Consider the following 12,829-nt stretch of genomic DNA (forward strand, 5'->3'; position numbering starts at 1 on the left):
AACCATAACACAATCCTTTGTTGTTCTTTGGTCATAACACAAAATCAAAGTAGAACCTGACATTGGTTACTAGGAACAAAATGTTAGAGGAAAGGAGGGTTAAAGGTTAAAAGGCTTATCCTTGGAAATGATGGAGTTAACCTGTGTGATGGGCTCAGACTGGTGTGTAAAACGCGGCTGTATGAGAAGTGAGTCCAGTCTGGCCTGTAGGTGTTGAATGTACCTGTACATGGCGTGTGCAATAATTGCGATGATCCAACCACTAAGGAGGAGCCAGAGGGCAACCAAACTGATAGGGTGTTCTTGGTAAGATGACGATCTGCTTATGTGACTATGAAACATAGTGGTCAAGCCAGTCGGTTTGAGACTGAACTTCACTAATTCCATCCCTTCAGCCTGAAGCTGCTGTCGAAGGGTGTCATCAACGGTGAGGCTGTGACCTCTAAATGCGTCCATGATCTCAATTTCTGCGTCATGTTTGTTGACGTTGAGATGATGGAGGACAATATCGTCAGTGTGCACGATGGCTCTTTGGGGAACCATTAAGAACACCGTTTGGTTTGGTAGCCTTAGTTTAGTGGCCTTAGCTTAGTGGCTGTATCATGGCAGTCGTATGACTTCGGTGGCTGGTGTTAAAGAGCCAGCGACTGCCTGCTTGCTCTACCTTTGTCTCTGTTCCTTCACCTTTGATGGACATGCTATCATGACACTTGTTCATGGAATTCGGCTCTTTGGCCGCAGAGGTAGTTGGTCACCTCTCTAACAAAGGGGTTGCGTTTTGACAAACCCAATGAATGTACTTTGTCTTGGTACACATGTTTAGGTTAGAGATAAGGTAGAGCGAGGGGTCCTCATCATGGTAGGCGAGTGTTGGTGGTGTTTTGAGGTGAATGTGTGCATTACCTCTCTGAAAACCAACATTAAATACAGATTTTAGTCTATATATATTCTGCCTATGACGGTAGATTGAGGATAAGTCCTATTTTGAGGTTCTGAGGATTTACATTGTTTGGAATTTCAATGCCAAAACTATATGCCATGTGTATCTGTGAAGGTTGCACAATGGAGATAGTAGCAGATCTAAGGATTTGTTCGAAAAGGTCTAGGGAGACCAGGTAATCTGGAATCCTTCCACCACTCAGACTGTTGACTGAGGAGCTAATTTCCCTGAGGAGGTCCTGCATTAGATCTCTAACGATACACGCATAAGTTGTTTTCTCTGACAAAGTCCCTAAAGTGTGCAAAATGTTATAAGAACGGATTGCAAATTTACAGTGACTATAGTACCCTGAAGGGTTTTACCCAGGCCCTGTAATTGTTCTTATTGGAGTCGTCGTCTCTGCTGGATTTTTGGACGATGGCGACATGTGTATCTGAAGCTGGCGAACTGTTTTCTGGACCAAGTGGTCTCGGTATGTCAACCTGAGCCCACGTGTCCACGACGGCAGTCAATGAGCGGAGCCAATCGGTTCAGTAGGTCCTGGCCAACTAACAGTGGTTCTGTATTAATGGGACATATGTAAACAGGGTGTACTAGCGTCATCCCTTGAAAGTTGTCAATCCAGGCCCGTTTTGTGATAGACGACCTATCTTGCGTGTAGCTTGTGATGCTTGCGTTGTAGGTCTCTGTCTATAACGGTTTGCCAAGGGAGAGCTTTGCTCTAGCCACCTCTGCGAAGGTGTTGGAACCCATTAGACTATTTCGGAACCGGTGTTGAGTAGTCCGTGGGAGTTGAATGACCCACGTGTCAAGCATTGCCCTTACGGTACAGATCGCCCAAGAAGGTCAGAAAAGGAGGGTGTGGCATGTTAGGAGTGACTGTTTTGGGGAGCAACTTGGACACTGTTCCCCTTTTCCCGACCTACAAAGTAAACTTTGGCGTTAACGGGAGTGGGTACATCGTCTAGTCATACTAACGGGGTTTCAGTGCCGTGTTCCTTTGAGGAGGTCGACGGACCTGGTGAACAACGGAGCACGTCAAGCTTAGTTACTAACTCAGTCAAGCGTCTCCTAATATCCTCCATTTCCTCTCTCAAATCTTGTTCTCTGAGGGGATTTGAAACCTTTCCTACCCACTTACCTTCTTGTTTGGGTTTTCGTTTGAAACACGCATTTCCTTTCGGCCAGCGAACGTTTTGTTGTTTAGGCCTGCCGTGACCCTGGGGGTGTGTCTGGTTACCACCCCCCTGGTTATGTTGCTTACCCTGCTGGCGGGGTGATCGGCGCCTCTGGGGTCCGGTTCTAGCATTCACCTTAACGCGAGGCATTTCGTTGCCTTCAAGCGCTAGGTCTGCATATGAGGCTTGGATCCCCAGGGCTCTGGCGTCGCCTTCATGCCCTCGGGCAGGGCGCACGCGTGTCTCCCATGCCAGTTGCGCGTACTTTCTGATTTCCTGCATGGTGGGGTTGCCCATTCTGCAGTGCATTGTGACGTCATATCGCACGCACTCATGGAGGTTGTGAAGGAAAAGAGACTTGAAAGCTCGTTCCTCCTCCAGACCTGGTGCGTTACTTCCTTGGAAGTACGTGGCTCTCAGGCGTCTATAATACTCACGCGGAGGCTCGTGCCTCTTCTGGGTGATGGCGAAAGCAGCTATGGTAGCAGAGGCTTCGTCGATATACAACGAATACTCCTCGCGTAGGGCTTTACACAGAGCTGATTAGCGGTTTCGTGTACCAGTCGGTAGCGTTTCCATGAACGCATGGACACTCCTTACCGTGGTCTTCCATATGAGCTTGAGTTTTTCGCGCGAGGAAGCGTAAGGCAAATCAATCAGGCAGTGCTCAATTTCCCTAAGATAATTGTCGATGTTTGAATCTCGATTATTTGGGTCAAAGCGTTCTATGTCCCCTGCGAGGGACTCGAGTTGTCGGATGCGCAAGCGCTGGTGTCGGTATGACCACGGGTCGTCCGAGTCATCCGAAACATCATAGTCACTCGGATCGCTATAGCGATGAGGACGACTTCCTCCCCTTCGTGGTGGGGAAGGAGTCCAGTCGACGCGTGGGGGTGGACCCTGGGTTGCGTACAGCTCCCTGGCTAATGGGATCTTTGAACCGCTTACACCACTCGGGGCTTGAAAATAATTGTCCCCCCTTCGTGGTGTGGAATCAGTCGGTTTGAAACGCAAGGTGGCGTGACTGAAAACTGACTGAGGAGGGCAACTATAAGGAGGGGCACCTGCATCCAACCAGCGGGTCGCTGGAGGATTTTGAAAGGTGTCTTGGAGGACGAAGTCAGAGACTGTACCACTAGGGGCAGCTCGGCTCCTAGCGTGTGTTCCTGGGTTTCTCAGGGGCACATTTCTACGCGTATCGCTAAAAAGGGAGCCCTCTTCTATGTCAGATGTCGTGCGGTGCATTTCAGCTGCACTTACCTGATCTGACTCTACTTTTAGCTGGGCAGCTTGAAGCTGCCTGCGCAGGGCTTCATTTTCCTCCTGCATCCGCGCATTATCTTTCTGTGCCTGGACTTTCTCAGCTTGAGTGCACCTAATTTCTTGGTGCAGGCTGAGATTTTCCCTCTGCACCGCATGATAGCTGCTCTGCAACTGTGCCTGGTGCTCGGCGGTTTGCAGTTGGGTTTTGCGGTGATGAAGAAGGAACATTTGGCCCACAAGGTCCAGGACTGTGCGCATTGGCTTCCCGACCGGGTTGTTGACATAATCAACTAGTTCCTGCAATGCTTCATCACAACGACTAATATTGTAGCCGTCAAGGTTATTTCTCTCCTCTATGGAGAGACGGAGGACAGCAGCAACTACATCTTGCAGTGCTGGGTCGACTAACCTCTGTGGAGCTTTAGCTCCAGTCACGCAGGGCGATTGGTGACTCATTTTACTGGGGCTGTAAAAATTCTTGTGATAGTGGCTTTGACAGCTTGTTGTTTTACAGTTGATATAAGGCTAACACGAAAGCACAGTTGAGAGGCTTCGACCTGTGGCTTACGGTCTACTGTTATGTAATGTGCAAATTTCACTGTGTTCTCTCTTTGGTGGACGTCAATGAAGTGACTTGGCACCTCTCTGTAACATTTAGATGAAAGCGTTAGAAGTTAAATAACAACAACAGCAGATTTTAAGCAGACTATAGTAAATTTTCCAACCCCTAATTCACTCTTAAGAGCACTTTCACACCACACTGGCTTATGTTTGGCAAGTTGTGAGAAGTAAATTGTCAAACAGAGCCAAACTTTGAAGTAAGGATTTCAAGTTATTACTTTGGATTCTTATGCATACACACTGTGACAGAACTGGCACGTAGGATGCCTCACACGGGGCACCAATTATTATGTAGGGCTTTACTGGTTGTTTAGATCAGGGTTACTATCAGAAATAATTCATAATTATTTCTGTAGTTATTAATCAATATTTAAATTAATTGGATCTAACTCATTAAAACCTCATATAGGACTCCAGTAAATGTAGTGTGCTACGTTTAGGAGCAAGTTTGGTTATTAGCAATAATTAATAATTATCAAAGATAATTATTAATTATTAAAATCAATAGAACATTGATGAGAATCAATGTTAGCTTTTTTTTAATCCTTTAAAATCAACACTTATCAATTGTTAACATCGATGAAACATTAAAATTAACACTAGCTTATTGATCATTCTAATTCAATCAAAGATAATTATCAATTATCAAAAATCTATAGAATATTAATAAGGATTAACATTGACGGGGCACCACCCTGAAATCAGGGACTAATAACCGAATATTAAAACAGTCTCAATATTAGATTGTTTTCTTAGGAAAATCGACATCCGAAGAATATCGATTTTCGGGGAAAAAAACAATGAATGAAGGTTTGAATCCGAGCACTGACATCCCGTCAGCATGACACAGGCGTATGCAAAACAAACCAAAACACTTCTCTTTGTAATATAAACGAAGTTTATTTATGCAGTAATATCAATTAATAATTAATACAATGCAGTCAATGAACTTCCAACTTACAACTACAAACTAAACAGTGATATGATTAGATATGGAAATAAAATAATCCTATAACACATAAGGTGTGTGTGTGTCAGTGTGGTTAGTGAGAGAGAGAGAGAGAGAGAGAGAGAGAGAGATTATTCAGTGACAGCCCGAAAGCTGATTTCGCGATAGCTGGAGATAAAGCAGCCGCGTTCATCACTCAGAGACGCGGTTTTACGAGCGAGGCTCGTAAAAGTCCCTTGTTATTTGACTCTTTAATGGATGAACTCAGTTGCTGTCTCACCCGCGATGGCGAAAATGCACAACAGTCCAATCTGGTTGGACCACAATACAGCAAAACAAATTCGTGATAATTAATACCCTGAGTATTAATAATGAGCGGACATGGCGATCCGTAAACTGTACAAGCAAAAACCTTGAAACACAAGAATAACACGCTATAATATTCTATCTCTGCCCAGCCGTAAACCTCTTACTTGAATCGCATGAGGACACAGGTAGAATGTGTTTTCCTCCGTCCTTTAACTTTGACCTTGTTCCTTGAGGCTCGGGTGATGACGGGCCGTTTCCTCGCGCTGTCGGCGGGCGGTACGGCTGTTGATTCTCGGCGGGCTGGCGGAGAACTCAGAAATGTCGACTTGATTGAAGATGGAAGAAATCTTTAATCTCTTCACTTCTGTAGGCCAACGGATGAAGATGCGAATTGCTCAGCGGTCTCCTTCGGATCCGTTAGTGTGTTCGGTCGAACACAGAGTAATCTCAACTCGTCCAGCGAGATGGAGATTGTATGGCTACAGTTTCAAGTCGGACATTACTTCCTTATGCCACGAGGTTGCACCGGAGAGCAGCAAAAAGCTACGTCCGTATTCGGTGAACGAAGTCGCCGGAAGCAACTTTGGAAGCATTTCAGAATTATTTGAAGTCCTGATGATGTCATGTTTGAGGGATGTTCTGTGGTGTGCCTCATCCAATAGGAGTTGAGAGCTCGATCCTTTAGAGGGCAAGGCTTCATGGATCTGTAGTCTGTTTTGGACTCCCTTTGTTTGATTTTGGCGCGATTTTTGTCAGTAAAATTTATGACTTAGAAGGAGGGGGCTTGAGGAATGTTTTTTTATGACTGTTTGACCTGCCTTTGTCTTCTATCTGAATACATGAGGCCCAACACACGGACCAGGTAAAGCAACAGTGATCGTTTTGATCGTTTGGCAACGTCATTAACAACAAGCCTCCTCCACACGCGGCTCTCCAGCTGCTGTGAAAATGGAATCGCGGGTTGTGGGAGAGAGAAACAGAAAAAGGCGGAGCAGAGGTAGAGAAAAAAAGAGAAGTGAAGGGAAAAGGTGAGCAGATTAAAGTAGCTGTGAGTAAACCCTAAAATAAGGTGGCAAATTAAGTAGAATTAAAATGGTGAAATACAGATGAAGATTGACAAAAAACCAGGGGAAAACAAGGTCTTAAATACACAAGGGAACGAGGAACACCTGGGGAAACAATCAGGGGAAAACCAATCATGAAAAGAAACTACAAAGGACTACAAAACTAACAGGAAACAGGAATGGGGATCTAAACCAGAATTTCAACATAAGTCAAAACAAAAGAACAGGGAATATGTGACAGTAAGTTGTAGCACTAACACTAACATTCCAGCCTTCATACTGCATCAATTTGGTTATTCCATTTTCTAATGTTGTGTGAACACAACCAAAAAACATACCTTGGTCGTTTCTGTTTGCTTGTAGGAATCTTCTGAAGACATGTGGGAACACAGAGAAATATGGTCCTGATGACTGGGTTGAACTGAGGTTTTCTGACATATCAGGGACAGAAGTGACAAAAAACAGAAAAAAAAAGCACAGAAATAAGATAAGGGTTAAAATCCACTATTCACTATGAGGGTTCAAATCCACTATCCACTATAAGGGTTAATTGTAATCACTATTAAGTACGGTTCCCACACATTTTCTGTGTCAAAATGCCACACAAATTTAACAAGGTTTTCATTATTACCTTAGTCAGCTTTATAACAATAATCACATGTAATGTTAGCTCTTTGGACTTCTATCAAGAGCTAACTGCATCTTTCACTTTTACTGCCAAGTTAGCACATTAAAAATAAGCTCAATAATACAACAATGACCACTACAAACTAAGTAACGTTTGTTTGCCTGTACTGAACTTAACAGATGCACCATCAAATTAAATTTCTAAGACTAACGTCCCTCAGCTCGTTAATGGGGTTAAAACGTCATGGTTACTGGTGTAACCTCCGTTCCCTGATGGAGGGAACGAGACGTTGGTGTCGATGTAGTGACACTAGGGGTCACTCTTGGGAGCCCGAGACACCTCTGGTCTTTGATAAAAGGCCAATGAAAATTGGCGAGTGGTATTTGCATGCCACTCCCCCGAACATACGGGTATAAAAGGAGCTGGTATGCAACCACTCATTCAGGTTTTACGCTGAGGAGCCGATATAAGGTCCGGCCATTTCAGCGGGTAGTTCAGCGTTGTGGCAGGAGGGACCAACGTCTCGTTCCCTCCATCAGGGAATGGAGGTTACACCAGTAACCATGATGTTCCCTATCTGTCACTCACTCGACGTTGGTGTCGATGTAGTGACACTAGGGGTCCCTATACAAATGCCACAAGGCTGAACTGTGTTACGTGAACTGGCGGTGTGTGGTGGGCAGACTTGCTGTGTGCCTCATAGCCAGCGCACCAGGTCGACACGTAACCTCCCCCCAACACAGTTATGAGTGTCAAACGGCCCTTTTTGGGGACAAGTCGACTACCCAGAGATAGAGACAGGCTTAACGCAGTCGTGGCCTCTTTCCCCTTCTCTTTTTCCACTCCCTAAAAAAGAAGGGGTATTATGGGCGAGTTGTGACATACAACGAGAGCACAAACCACCGTAGAGGTTGACATATGCTACCGTTGTCGTGTTGTCTGTCTGAACTAACACGTGCTTGCCCTGGATCAACGGCCGAAACCTCCGCAGGGCGAGCAGAATTGCCAACAACTCGAGGCAGTTGACGTGCCAATGCAGTCGCGGACCCGTCCAGAGGCCAGTGGCTGCGTGCCCGTTGCAAACAGCGCCCCAGCCTGTTTTGGAGGCGTCTGTCGTGACCACGACGCTCCTGGGGACCAGTTCTAGAGGAACTCCTGCCCGTAGGAACGAGAGGTCGGTCCAAGGGCTGAAAAGACTGTGACAGACCAATGTAATTGCAATGTAAATTGTAGGGGGATTATCTGACTGTGCCACCAGGTCTAGTCGGGGGGTGTCCCTCCCAAGGGGAGGACACCGCGGAGACCACACCTCGCCCCAAGAGAGGGGGGGATATTTAAGTGGAAGAATACATCACATGGTCTTTCCAACCATGTGGAGAGCCTTCAAGGTAGATCCTGCCCAATGGGGGAGGAGTTACTACAACATGGAGACTGAGGGGCTCTGCCCAAGGAAGACGCAGTTTGCCAGTAGGGAAACGAACTAGTGGAAGATATAGATCGCATGGGGTTAGCCTTACAGGGAACCGCCACATGCGGAGCACCTACCCCAGAAACGGGCTCTTAGTTAGCGCGTGTACTGGGCCGGCAGCGAGTCTCTCCGAAAACTCGACTGCCACAGGGCTCGCAGGAAGTCAACCAGGGAACAACTTTTGTGAACACTACTGGGAATTAACAGCGCACGTCTTCAGCTCAAAAGGAGGTGGAAGGCGCTATGTGCAAGTGATACACGCGGCCGGCTATCCCGGGCTTATCCGCTTGTTGCGTGCCACTACCTGGGACGAAACTGGTTCCACCCAGTGGTTGTAGAACCTTGCAAAGGTGTTGGGTGTTGCTCAGCCCGCTGCTCTACAAATGTCTGTTAGAGAGGCACCTCTGGCCAGGGCCTAAGAAGCCGCTACACCCCTGGTAGAATGGGCTCGTAGCCCTACCGGGGGCGGCATGTTTTGGGCAAGACATGCCATAGTTATGACGTCAATGAGCCAGTGGGCGATCCTCTGCTTGGAGACAGCGCTTCCTTTCCGCTGTGCACCAAAGCAGACAAAGAGCTTCTCAAAGATTCTAAAGCTCTGCGTGCGATCCAAATAGATGCGTAAAGTGCGCACCGGACACAGCAACAACAGGGCTGGGTCTGCCTCCTCCTGGGGCAGCGCTTGCAGGTTCACCACCTGGTCCCTAAAAGGAGTGGTGGGAACCTTGGGCACATAGCCCGGTCGGGGGTCTCAGGATCACGTGAGAATAGCCCGGACCGAACTCCAGGCACGTTTCGCTGACAGAGAACGCTTGCAGGTCACCTACCCTCTTGATGGAAGTGAGCGCAGTCAGGAGGGCAGTCTTCAAGGAGTGCCTTAAGCCCGGCTGACTGCAAAACTCAAAGGGGGCTCTCTGTAGACCCTGAAAAACTACAGAGGTCCGATGAGGGAACAAGGCGCGGCCTGGAGGGATTCAGCCTCCTGGCGCCTCTTAGGAACCTGATGATCAGATCATGCTTCCCTAAGGACTTACCGTCGACTGCGTCATGGTGTGCTGCTATGGCAGCAACGTACACCTTCAAGGTGGAAGGGGACAGCCTCCCTTCCAACTTCTCCTGCAGGAAGGAAAGCACTGATCTGACTGCGCACCTCTGGGGGTCTTCCTGACGGGAAGAACACCACTTAGCGAACAGACGCCACTTAAAGGCATACAGGTGCCTCGTAGAGGGAGCCCTAGCCTGAGTGAACGTGTCTGCCACCACAGGTGGGAGACAGCTTAGGTCTTCCGCGTCCCGTCCAGGGGCCAGACATGGAGATTCCAGAGGTCTGGGCGCGGGTGCCGGATGGTGCTCCTTCCCTGAGAAAGAAGGGCCTTCCTCAGGGGAATTTGCCTGGGGGGAGCTGTCACGAGGAGCATGAGGTCCAAGCACCACGTCTGGGCGGGCCAGTATGGTACTTACCAGGACGACCTTCTCCTCGTTCTCCCTGACCTTGCACAGGGTCTGTGCGAGCAGGCTCACTGGGGGAAAACGCATATTTGCGAATGCCAGGGGACCAGCTGTGTGCCAGCACGTCTATGCTGAGGAAGGCCTCGGTGAGGGCGTACCAGAGCAGGCAGTGGGAGGATTCTTGGGAGGCGAACAGGTGCACCTGTGCCTGACCAAATCGCTCCAAATAAGCTGGACCACCTGAAGGTGGAGTCTCCACTCTCCCTTGAGGGTAACCTGTTGTTACGGCGCGTCCGCCGAAGTGTTGAGGTTGCCCGGGATGTGAGTGGCTTGCAGCGACTTGGTGCTGCTAACTCCGTTGGAGGAGACGGCGGGCGAGTTATGACATACAGCGGGAGCGCAGACCGCCTTGGCGGTTGACATATGCTACCGCTGCCGTGCTGTCTGTCCGAACTAGCACGTGCTTGCCTTGGATCAACGGCCGGAACCTCCACAGGGCGAGCAGAATTGCCAGTAACTCGACGCAGTTGATGTGCCAACGCAGCCGCGGACCCGTCTAGAGGCCGGCGGCTGCGTGCCCATTGCCAACAGCGCCTCAGCCCGTTTTGGAGGCGTCTGTCGTGACCACGACACGCCTGGAGACCAGTTCTAGCGGAACACCTGCTCGTGGAAACGAGAGGTCGGTCCAAGGGCTGAAAAGACGGTGACAGACCAAAGTAATGGCCCGCGGTGTGTCCCGTGGTGCCATGCCCGTCTCGGGACTCGAGTCTGGAGCCAGTGCTGAAGCGGCCTCATATGCATCAACCCGAGCGGGGTGGCCACCGCCGAGGATGCCATATGCCCCAGGAGCCTCTGAAAATTTTCAGTGGAACCGCTGTTTTCTGTTTGAACGCCTTCAAACAGGCCAGCACCGACTGGGCGCGCTCGTTCGTAAGGTGCGCCGTCAAGGAGACTGAGTCCAACTCCAAACCGAGAAAAGAGATGCTCTGAACCGGGAGGAGCTTGCTCTTTTCCCAGCTGACCTGAAGCCCTAGTCTGCTGAGGTGTGAGAGCACCAGGACCCTGTGTGCGCATAACCCGTCTCGAGAGTGAGCTAAGATTAGCCAGTCGTCGAGAGTTGAGAATGCGAATGCCCACCTCCCTTAACAGGGCAAGGGCAGCCTCTGCGATCTTCGTAAAGATGCGAGGAGACAGGGACAGGCCGAAAGGGAGGACTTTGTACTGATACGCCTGACCCTCGAACGCGAACCGCAGGAAGGGTCTGTGTCGAGGAAGGATCGAGACGTGAAAGTACGCATCCTTCGGGTCTACCGCCGCGAACCAATCTTGATGCCGGACGCTCGCTAGAATGCGTCTTTGCGTCAGCATCTTGAACGAGAGTCTGTGTAAGGCCCGGTTCAGTACTCGCAGGTCCAAGATTGGCCGCAACCCACCGCATCTTTTCGGTACAATGAAGTAGGGGCTGTAAAACCCCTACTTCATCTCGGCTGGAGGGACAGGTTCTATCGTGTCCTTCCGTAGGAGGGTAGCGATCTCCACGCAAGGTAGCAGCGTTTCCAACTTTCACCAAGGTGAAGTGGACACCGCTGGACCTAGGCGGATGCCCGGCGAAGTGAATCACGCAGCCGAGTCGGACGGTCCAGACTAGCCCTCGTGACGGACTGGAAAGCGCAAGCCATGCGTCCAAGTTCCACGCAAGGGGGACCAAAGGGACAACGTCATCGGATGTACCAGCGGGTGGGGCCTCGCAGCGGGGTGGAGCTCGAGGTGCCACACCACACCGTGGCTGTGCTGAGTCCGAGGACATTGAAGCACTTTCCTGGCTCCTTGTGACCACCCCCGGAACAGCCTGGGACGGGGGAGGAAGAGGCCTGTCCTCATGACCCGTGGAGACTGACACATCGGGGGCGGATTTGTGCCACAGCTGGGCGCTCAGGGCGGGAGACCGCCGCTGGAGTGCCAACCTGCCAAATGGAGTGGTGGACGGTGGTCGTGATGCCAGCCGTACACACCGGATCTGTGACCCAGGGAACAAGGAAACCACTCTTGCGGAGCTCTTGAGTACTGCAGCCACTTAGGCATGCAGCGCAATTAAATGCAAAAGGTAACAAAAAGATGAAGATCTGCTTACCAGCTCCAGAGCAGCGGGTTTCGTTGTCCCTGGGTCGCCCATCTCAGGGGCACTTCAAAGACCTCCGTGGGTTCTTCGGTGTTCGGCTGTGAGACGGGTGGCGTCGGCTTCCTGCGGTGGGCTCCACGCCGGGGCCGGGCCGGAGGGGCGGGCTGCGGCGGAGCCGTTGCAGTCACCGTAGGGGGACGCCCTCGGCGATGAGTAGATGGGGTGTGGGATCTTGAGCCACGCCGGGGCAGGATAAGCCGGCTAGCATCCATCTACTGCTCTACCATCGAGAACTACTGGGCAAAGTCCTCGACGGTGTCGCCGAATAGGCCCTCCTGGGAAATGGGGGCAGCAAGGAATCGTGTCCTGTCAGCCTCACCCATCTCGACCAGGTTGAGCCAAAGGTGGCGCTCCTGGACCACTAGTGTGGCCATCGTCCGCCCGAGAGACCGCGCCGTGACCTCCGTCGCTCGGAGAGCGAGGTCGGTCACTGAGCGCAGTTCCTGCATCAATCCCGGGGCGGAACTACCCTCATGCAGTTCCTTTAGCGCCTTGGCGGACTTGCAGGAGAGCCATGGCGTGCAGGGCGGAGGCGGCTTGTCCAGCAGCGCCGTAGGCTTTGACCGTCAGAGACGACATAAACCTACAGGCCTTGGACGGGGGCTTTGGGCACCCACGCCAGGTGGCAGCGCTCTGCGGGCATAGGTGCACCGCGAGCGCCTTTATCCACCGGGGGATTGCCGAATAACCCTTGGCCGCCCCACCATCGAGGGTAGTGAGAGCGGGGAATCTGAAAAGATCGGGACCAGGCAGTAAAAGGTGCCTCCCGCGACCTTGTCAG

Source organism: Myxocyprinus asiaticus, chromosome 21 (assembly GCF_019703515.2).
Source record: "Myxocyprinus asiaticus isolate MX2 ecotype Aquarium Trade chromosome 21, UBuf_Myxa_2, whole genome shotgun sequence".
Taxonomy (NCBI): Eukaryota; Metazoa; Chordata; class Actinopteri; order Cypriniformes; family Catostomidae; genus Myxocyprinus; species Myxocyprinus asiaticus.